We start from the raw sequence: 11,484 nt of genomic DNA, 5'->3' as shown, positions 1-11,484 counted from the left end.
GTTTTTTTTTAAATTTATTTATATTTTTTTTTTTATTTTATTATTTTTAAAATTTTATTTTAGTATTTTTTTTAACTCCGAGGTTAGGCAGTATGGTGCTGTTCCGTATTCTGTCTCGTAGTGTCCTACCTTCCACCTTACGAAGATGACGCATCCCCATGGATTGGACCCGATTCTTGTGTTTCGAAGTGAGGGTCTACCTACGTTTCGGAAGAGTAGGAAAGAATCAATAGTAATTAATTTTTAAAATAAAATTAAAAGATTCCAAGTTCGATTATTCAAGAAATTAATGCAAAAGTAATCTTTTTTTTTGTTTTTTGCTGCACCCATGCTCTTTTTATTCTTTTACTTTTTTTTTCAATCATTATGATACTTGATTTGGCAAAATTTTGTCTAGTTAATTGTTTTCCGGTGTTTTAGAAACTCAAATTTTGGAATCTATCAATTATTTCCTAACGTCGAATTAAAATAATTTTTGAATCCACGTATGTAATAAGGAGCCAACCATCAATTTTAAGTTGTTTTGTAGTTTTAAAACTACATCAAGAACTTTTTCAAGAATTATTGTTTCCCAACATAAACCCAAGGAAAAAGGTTTTTTTTTGCGAAATGCAAGAGTTATAAAGGAATTGTAAAACACACAAAGAAAAAAATGTTAATTGGTTTCTTATATTATGAGTTCATTTATGAACAGGTTTTGTAAGAGGAAATTTTTTATTTAGAATCTGAATAGAATATTTAGATTTTATACATCAAACCACAATCGGCCTACTCATAAACAATTCCTTCATTAAAATAGAGATTTATGTCGGTCTCTTAGTAATAAGATAAAATTTAAATTAAAAAGCTAACATTTCATAATGGGGTTCTACATGGATCATAAAATGAAAATAATTATGTATTTACATAAAAATGTAATAAAATTCAAAATCGAAAAATTATATGTTACTATTGTACAAATAGTGAATCTTTCAAAAACTTTAAACTCATCTCTACCCATATTTTACACCCAATATTTTTACATTTTTGTTTTTAAATTCTTTTTTAAATATTTACATACACTTTGAATGCTAGTAGATTAGAATTTAAAATATGTGTCGTAAACGTTTGTCAATGCCTAACAAATCACACAGTCAATCAATTGTTTTAAATGAATCTTTCTCATGTGTTTGACCTTGACCGAGATGCTAAATACAGACAGATGAAATGTCTCTGACCTGATTTGCAAACTACAGCTTTGTAAAACCTCATTACTAAACTGATTTTTTCCTTTTAACATTAGGTTTATTTTATGGAAAATGAAAGTAATAAAGAATATATTTAACAGGAAAAATTAAAACTGAATCAAGTAAATGTGGTGCAGTTATACAAAATCTTATTTCTCAATATTTATAAATTGTTTACGATTTGTTTGAATCATAGATTTAATTCATCATTTCATATGATAAATTAGGCAATATTAACATTTTACTTTTCAAAGAAAAAAAGGCTTATTGCACGAATCACAAAACTTTCACTTACTATAAAAATTAACCAAAGAACAAGCCGTGTACATAATGAAGCAATCGGAATTACTAAATTCTCTGATATTTTATATTTATTTGTTGTTAATAATTGCTAAAAGTAAAAACTGGTTATTTAAAAAAAAAAACTGTAGAGGAAGATTATATTTTTCAAAATTCGTCATTTAAAACTGTTAATGAGGGTAACCTATCAGAAATTAAAGACCACTTAATCAAAATCTTTAAAAGCGTTTTCGAAAAACATCTTAAAACTTCTGGTCGGGTGATCATAAGGAAAAAGTTACTACCATCTAATAGTACCTTTTAAAACATCATGCTAGTGTTGGAATGTTAACTAAGTTGAAAAGTTTCTTTGATTCCTTCTTAGGTTCATTATGAAATGTTTATTGTTGACCGTGTTGCCATGAGGAGAAGATGTTCGAGGATTGGAGTCAACAACAAGAAGAAAGAAGGGACACTTATTTCACAATGCCAATATTTCGGCCTGATTACGTAGGGCGATAGTCATAAGGATAATATACAACTAACATTGTATAGTTGTATATAACAAATATTCAAATTTTGAGTAATAAGCTTAGCAAGCCTTAAAACTTTTCTATCTCGTGCCTTAAAAGTCGTACTAACGCCGCTATCACAAGGTATCTTTCTTCATGGTGTTTCGGAATATAAAATGAATAAAATATATAAGCGTAAAATATAAATATATATAAGCGTTAAATCAGTAATTTTTAGAATTGAGCTTCAAGAAAACAGATAACACAGAATAATTTTCTTTCGAGGAATTACCAAAACCTGTTAAAAATTCTTTAGACCATCACAGGTGGGGCCTATATCTATGTGGATAATCGACGAGTGTCAGTTGAGAGCATGATTGTCAAACAAAGGTTCAGTTTGAGGAAATGGGTTTGTTCACGCGCCGCAAGATAAACAAGGGCAGATACAAACACAAAGACAGAACGTTTCAATGAGGAATCGCGTATGTCAAGGACAAAAGGGAGGAAACAGGTTCCCCTGAGGAACACCCTTCGCATACAAGTGAAAGGATAGTACGCATCACCGAATATTTGAGGGAGTAAACAATTTATTAATTTTAATTTCATTCTTGGTAACATTAAATGATCATCAAATATTTCAAGTATATTTCAAGTTAGATAGATAGAAGCTAATATATAATAGCTATGATATAAGGTATTACTATCTTTTACATACATAACATTATTTTTTGAAAAACGGATTTTCGAAAATGAACTATTGTCTATATGTAAAAGTTTATTTAAAAATTTAATTCTATAAGAAGCCTTAAATAAATTCCTTTTCTTATTAATAGTTTATTCTAATTTAAATTATTTTTCCAATTCATTTCTATAGTTAACCCCCCCCTTTTTTTTCAAGATATAAATTTTTATATATATCTGGACCGCTTAGATTTAGGAGATCACCAATTACTGTAGTAATTAGCCAAATATACAATTATACATATATTATCTAAATTAAAACATGATAGAACCAGGGAACGGAATTTATAAACAACTAGTTATTATTATTATTATATATGATTCTGTCAGTTTTTATTAAATTATTGTATATGTCATATACTAAGTTAAATTCAACGTGTAATACAGCTGAAATAAAATGGACTATTTTATAATTATCTTTCGTATCCTAATTTTAAACTATATGGTTTAGCAGTAAATTAATTATGACTGTTCGGCCGTATATTAAGAGACGCGACGACCGTGAGCATAGGAGAGTGGGTCCCAGAGCGCTCGGTTCAGAACGTTGTAAATTATATTTCCACCTGGGACAGTTAATATTTATGTTTTGGCTCTCCCAAGAAATGACACACCCACCTTGGTTAGTACGCGGCGGCAACTTCAACCTTGTAGAACTAGTTCCCCCTCCATTTATCAATACCAAATACCAATAGGTCGTATACTCAGATAGTAGGATCTGAATTATGCTTTTCCGAAAGAAATAATAGCTTGGAAAATTATAATATAATAATAAATTGGTTACCCCTTGAAAAAATACGATTCAATTTTAATTACTTTTTGTATGAATTTCATTTCCTTAAAAATAAATCGAGGTTTAAATTGTCTTTATTTTCACTACTTATTAATTCTTATATAAATTGATTCTTTTCTGTAAAAAATTGTTCAATCTCTGAAACAATAAATATTAATACAGTCATCCCGTGATTATTACTTTTTGAAAGTTTTTATAAATTAAATATTTGATTGATAGTAGTGAAACTTATTTTAATTTCACCATGTGTTAAAAAAAATTAAGAATTTCATGATCTATCAGTGAACGCAGAAGTCCTATTGTTAAAGTGGAATGTCTTATCATTGTCATCGATGTCTTTAAAAAAAAAAACTGTCCAGTTTATTCAAAGGATAAACTAACAATTTATTTCATTATGACCCGAGTCTTATTTAAGATAAACATATAGTGGATATAAAATAAAAATCATCCAATAATTAAGATATTCATTATTGATGGGCGTCCCAATGATGAAGATTGAATAGCACTGGTAGCTAAACATGTGATGCAAAGTTCCATACAAAATACTGGAAATCACCGTGGACAATGACTTTATATATTCAGCTTAGATACTTTTTGAGGAAGGACATGCTAGGAAGAAGGAATGAAGATAAATCAATGAAATTTTGGCCATGGGAATCAAAAATAAAATTGTTTTTTTATGACGTGGAGTTTCTCGATGGTTTGTTCAACAGCCATCAGGAAGTACGCTATAAAGGAAGTAAATTAAAAATAAACTAAAGGAGGAGCCAGGAAAAACTTCGTCATTTCCAGGATTATTATTTATCCAGGAGGCTCTTTTATCTTGATCCCTCTGTCTCTCTCCCTAAGGGTGACTGGAACGCCGTTTTAAGTGACACTCATTTATGAGTTCGTGCTGTACATATTTTAATAAAAATGCAAGAAATATGATCGAAATTATTCCTTATTATTATTATAAATTGGAAATGTAGATTTTTTTTACTCAAAAAATAATCTTTCTATGACGATTATCACTTATTTAGGTGTATTTTAGATATTTCACATATCTTTGCAACTCAAGAATTCGATAATTTTATTGAAATATTTTGACTGTATGATCGATATTTGTAGTTTATATGTGACTACCAAATGAAGAATGTATCATTAAGAATATATAATTTTAAAAGTTTAAAATATGACACAATTTTGATTAGAAATCGCATAGATAGTGACCATTAAGTAGATACAATAATAATGAAAAAAGAAGCAACACCTAAAGAAGAAAGGACAGTCCGAAACGCCGAAACTAATATTTTATAATTGTAATATTAATAAAAAATAAAAGGTTGAAGTAAGAAGGCTACTAACTAACCCAGAAGGAATTAACCTGTTAACGAGATAGAAGAGGAGAAGGGAATCGAAATGGTAATAATGATGGAAGGTAGAAATAATTAGACTCTAGATGGTTTCTCACGGTATTTATTTATTTATTTTTTCTTTTATATCAGTATAATAACTAATAACGCAGTTGTAATGAAGGAAGACACCAACTAAACGATAACTGATAAGATTATATTTGTTATTTCAATAAAATTTATATAAATACTGTATGAATGAGGTATTGCCTCAGAAAACAACCAGACAACGAATTATGTCCCAACAGTGCTGTCTCCAGCCTAGAATTTAAGTTAAGTTTCAATCAGAGGCGATTCTAGTAGGGAAGGGACAACTGGATGTGCTTAAACATTCACATGTTCCGTTTAAAAAAACGCAGTAAAGCATATGCTTAATAATATAACCATCCTAAGCGCCCGTTGTGGCCAATAGTAGTAAGCAATTTTCAGCGATTGCTGAGAGAAAAAGCAGACGCAAGAGAATGTAGCCATTTTTCTGGGTAGTTTATTCAATCAATAGTTATATCGATAGTTTATTAATCAAAGAAATAGTTTATTTTTTCATCTATTGAGAATTCAAAGTTACGATGCGCGCGTAATTACTGGAACTGGTTTCCTGACTATAGTACAAGAGCCGGGAAGAAAAAAAGGCAGTTATCTCACCCCAATTTTTGATTACATTAATGAAAACTAGGTATAATTAATAGTCAAAAATGATGAGTCTGCCAAGCATAGGTAGGGGGAATAAAAAATGACGGCTGTTTCAAAACCTTAAAAAAACATTAATTTTTCATTCGGAGCTCTGTTTCTTAAAAACTACCAACACTAGAAAATTTAAGAGAACATTATTTAAAGAAGAGTAAATTTGCTGAAATATTAGCCCTAAAAGAGCTATTTACGCCCAACAGTTCTCGAGATATAGCTTTTTAAAAAGCAAAATTTCTTAAAAATCTACTGAAAGATTAAGTTAAGTTAGTTAATTTATTTTATTAAGTTAGTTAATTTATTTTGAGAAATCTATATCTCAGGAACTATGTGACGTACAAATGTCTATTAGCACTCAAATTAAAGCTAGTTCAATGGTGTATAAAGAAGTTTATGTAATTTACCCTCGTAGGAATAGCAGATTTCAAGATATTTCCTAAAATAAATTGATTTATAGTTGTTCGGACAATAAGTTTGATTTATGAAAAACTTCATTTCAGAAACAATTGGACGTACAAATGTCTGCCAGCGTTCAAATTAAAGCTATTTAAATTTTCTAAAAAATAGTTAATACTATTTATCTTTGTAGGATTAGTAGTTTTTATGATATTTGACAAAATAAACTCACAAAATGTTAATTTCTAGTTGTTCGTATAAAATGTTGGATTTTTGAAACAATATATCTCTAGATCCATAAAACGCACATGTATGCCAACATAGGTAATATAACATACTACAAAGTAGTTTATGACTCTTATCTTCGTAGGTGTAGTAGATTTTATGATATTCACATATGAATATAAATTTGGCAAATGAAAATTTGTCTGAACAACTATAAATATATCAATCAAAATATTTTAGCAAATTTCATGAAAACTATATCTTCGTAGGAGTAAAACATTGCTGTTTATCTTCGTAGGAGTAAAACATCATAAACTTCTTTATAGCTCATTAAACTAGCTTAAATTTGGGTGCTAATAGACAAATTCATAAACTACTGATCTTTCAGTACGTCCCATACAACATTTTTAAGAAATGTGGCTTTTCAAAAAGCCAACTATCTCGAGAACTGTTTAACGTAAAACATCTCTTTTAGGGCTCATGTTTTAGCAAATTTGCTCATCATTAAATGACGTTCTCTTAGGTTTTCTTGTGTTGTTCTTACTTTTTAAGATATAGAGCTCCGAATGAAAAATTAATTTTTTTTATCGCTTTCAAACACCCGCCATTTTTATTCCCCCTACCTATACTTGGCAGACTCATTAATTTTGACTATTAATTATACATAGTTTTCATTAAATTAATCCAAAATTGGGGTGAGATAACTGCCTTTTTTCTCCTCTTGGGCTCTTGTACTATTAGGTACGGTAGAAGGGAGATACGAGAATGCCGAGAGCGACGATAACGCCTTACTATCCACCTGAGTGGGCTTATTCCAAATTTTACTTTTTCCTCATCTGTAAATGATCTTGATAAACATCAAATCATCAATATTTGTTGTATTGAATGGACCCAATTCAAAATCATGGAATTAAGCTAATCTACCCATGTTTTATTTTGTTCACTCTCCATAACCCTGTAAATTGTTCAATAGATTCATTTTATTTCAATTAAATTATATACAGCCCACTCATAATTAATCCAACCAGCATATTCTAAGTTGGGAAATTCCCATGACATTGAAAAATAATAGCCTAAAAGTTCTTTAACTTGTTAACAAAGTTTGCAACTTTATCAAACACACCGATAATACCAATCATCAATATGTATATTCTTATGTATTAGTTTTTCTCCCCTCTTCCAATCCACGCTGTCACTTGATATTTCATTCTGGAGAATTCATGAAAATTCAACGCCAAATTAACATCCCCCAACAACGGTAGCTGCCAGAATTTGAATTGAGAAAGGATGCAAATTGATTCCTTCCAAGTCAATGATACAAGGATGTAAATTTGCATATCAAGTCAATTGATTAACATCTGAGCTCGAGGCATTGTTGTATGTTAATCATTAACAGTACAGATCGGCTTGAACAAAAGATGACGTTCACAAGTGAGATCAGGATTATAAGTCTAAACGTGCTTCACTAGGATAAATGATGTAATATAGAGGTATTATAAGTGTTATAGACTTCCTTTTTTTTCTTTAAAATTCCAGGATAAATACATTTCCCATTTCAATGATTACTCATTGTTTTCTGAAATTGTTTCTTTTGCTCTAACTCTGTCCCCCTTGAAGACATTTCTGTTAGACGTATGGTATTAATCTAAAACTATCATTAATTTACAAAGTTTAGTTGTGGTGAACGAAGGCTACCGAGACTCAAGGGACCCTAAATTCTCTAGGTGCTATTTTTCCCTACTAGAAATACTTCTGACAATGCCAAAAAGTACTAGAAATGACAATAATAATACAAGGAAAAGATGTGCAAACAAACGTGATTGTGCAACAAAACATAGAGATCTTAGGTAATCTATGTAACCTTCCTTCGCCCTTCTTCAAATGAACAAAGAGGCACAATATAAAATTATTGAATTGCTATTACTTTTAAGTTGTCCTACGTACGTTATTTTTACTCACATCAATTTTTTCCCGTATAATAGTAAACAGATGTAACCTTTTACAACAGTGGTTCCTACTCCGCAGAGGTATGTGGATCACTAAGCCAGAAATTTAAATCCGTAAGAACCATCTCAACCCCACTGAGTGTACATACTTGATGGGCTTGGGGATATGGATCACATTTAAGAAAAGAGTAATACACATAAATCTTTTTAAAATTAGGTTACTTTCAAGCAATTATATAGTTGGAAACATTAAATTCATCTGTTTTAGCGTTCAATGAACATCGCGTTCAAAATCCTAATATCATTGGGATTTTTTAAGTCAGCGTTTCCAAGGTTCCTGCAATAACCAATCGGAGACAACTAGTTTGCAATAAACAATTTCCTAAAATACTATATATTTTTCCATAAATGTGCCTAAACCATTCAATTAATGATTTTTGGATTGAGGAGGGTTCTTGAACGCTTTTTAAAGTTAGTCAGCTGTTACTGCGATATCAGATGATTGGCCACATCAGCTGATCGATGTCTATACAAGCGAACAGAGTCTGCCAATAAAGTTATTTCAGAGGAGGCCCCTCACCTCCGGATTTTTTCTAGTAGTATTCATATAGAACGGACACATCGCAATAACAAGATAAGTAATTCACCGTAACTTTAAAGTACCACCGGTAGAAAAAGGCAATACTCAATTTGATTTATGCAACCATACGTAATGCAACTTTTTTTTTTTGGAATTGATAGATTTATTTACTGATAGATATTACAATCTATCACACAGTTGTGGGCAATAGGTAATAGTGATGAATGATCTCATACATACTAATATAAATAAAATAAAATAAAAAAATACAAAAAAGAAGAAAAAAACTAAAAAATAAAAAAAAATATATACAAACAAAAGAATAGACAATAGAAAAATAAAATAACATAATGATAAAATAATATATACAATATTTACACAATCGACCTGAGGGTCCCTGAGCCTACTCTATCCCCCACGTGTGAGGAGTAGAGCAGAGCTCAAGAGATCCCAGCGCATCCCTCTCGCCGTATCACTGGTAATGAGCCAGTGGAGATTGCAACTATTAATTTAATTTCAATTCTCAGCTTGAATTTATTATAATATATATTTTAAAAAGATTATATTAGCTAATAGATTATTTATTATTATGAACTTATCCGAGATTTAGAAGATAAAAAAATATCTTTAGTACTGTTCCATCACCACTGATTTTTTTTTTTTTTTTACAACCTTCTTGATTTGTTAACATGTAATGTATTAATGTACTTCTGATTAAAATATGATAATGTTAATATTATTAGTGGTCGTAATGTTGGTTATTATATATCCAATTGTTATTATTATATATATTGGTTATTATATACAAGTGATGTTGGTCATACTGAGTCAGATCATACACAGCAATGTTTATTTTATTTGTAAAAATCTGATTATCAAAAGTTGAAAGTATTTTAAAAAAGTCAATATTTTAAAGTCAAAACATATGTTTTCAAAATGTATTGGGTATTTTTCTTCTATATCTATATCTATTTCTATATCCCTGTTAAATATTATTTTGAAAGAGAAATACTTTATTTACTAATACCTGAACCCACCTGGCTACTAAACCTTTAAAAATAAATTTAACAAGAATTGACTACAAGTCTTGAGGCTAAGAAAAATCAGCTAAAAAACTTACGAAAACAAGCATACCATTATTTTCCAATCAACTGCAATACTCAAATAAATGCATTGAGTACGCAATTATGCAATCAGACATTACATAAACCAACATGGATGCTATGCGAACATTGATATGTTAATATTTCTCATGTGAGGTGTATCTAACATAGTTAGAAAAACACCCCTATCCCGCAATCATGCAGTTCCGTTATCCATACTATAAACCAATATGGTAATGATTCGCAGATAAACAAGATACTGAGTGAATCAGGAATGTGAACAGAGAAAATAAACACTACCACTTAATAACTGAACTGACGCTTGCTAAAACTGATGAAAGCATTGGGTATATATTTACCAACCAATTACCACGCCTTGGATACAATATCAGAGTTCTTTATTTTATTATTTCATTTACCATATGTTTACGGTCTTATATTTCCGTATAGGCAGAGTTAGACAATATTTTACCGAATAATTACGACATAAAATAACAAATTTGACATATAATCAATAAATAAAATAAAATAAAATAATATTTAATAAAAACATTATAAAAAATAACATAACAGTTAAAAACATAAATTTTTAAATATCAGTAATCTCACAAGAACCAATTCAGGAGACAGAAAATAAAACTACGTACATTCAGAACATTTTTCGCATAAACATGTACTATGCAGCAATAAACATGATGGGAATATTTTAAATATAATTTTTTTTAAATTCTTGAGACTGGTAATTATTTATTAAATATAACAATTTGTATCCTTGTATAGTCACAACACTTTTTATTATATCAATAGTCCAACGTTTCGGCCATCTCGGCCATCCTCAAGGACAATCTTCAAATATAAATTCTCACCTCACATCAATTTTTAAAAATCGTTTTGAAGGCGATTCTGCTCAGGTCATTAATTTTAAGTCAAACACACCCTATTTTTTTTTTAATTCATTAGTTTTAAAACTTTTAATTTTCCATTAATCCACACTATCAATACCATATAAAAAACTATTTATTATTGTAAGTCAATTATTATTGAATTTATTTTTAAAGGTTTAGTAGCCAGGTGGATTCAGGTGTTAGTAAATAAAGTATTCCTCTTTCAAAATAACATTTAATAGGGAGTTGTAAAGCCTTTAAATAGATATAGAAGAAAAATACCCAATGAATTTTGAAAACAAATGTTTATTTAATGTTTTGACTTTAAAATATTGACTTTTTTAAAATACTATCAACTTTTGATAATCAGATTTTTACAAATAAAGTAAACATTGCTGTGTATGATCTGACAGTATGACCAACATCACTTGTGATACAAGGATATGTAATAACCAACATTACGACCACTAGTAATATTAACATTATCATATTTTAATCAGAAATACATTAAATGATAATAAATCAAGAAAGTTGTAAAAAAATCAGTGGTGATGGAACAGTACCAAAGATATTTTTTATCTTCTAAATCTAGGATGAGTTCATAATAATAATCTATTAGGTAATATAATATTTTTAAAATATATATTTACAAATTTACATTATTTTCCCTTTTCAATAGTAACAAAAATTGAATGAGAGAGCTGGTAATGTATTCAATGTTCCT

Source organism: Halyomorpha halys, unplaced genomic scaffold (assembly GCF_000696795.3).
Source record: "Halyomorpha halys isolate HHAL.00 unplaced genomic scaffold, Hhal_1.1 Scaffold749.1, whole genome shotgun sequence".
Taxonomy (NCBI): Eukaryota; Metazoa; Arthropoda; class Insecta; order Hemiptera; family Pentatomidae; genus Halyomorpha; species Halyomorpha halys.
The sequence above is the reverse complement of the archived record's forward strand: the minus strand, read 5'-3'. Positions refer to the sequence as shown.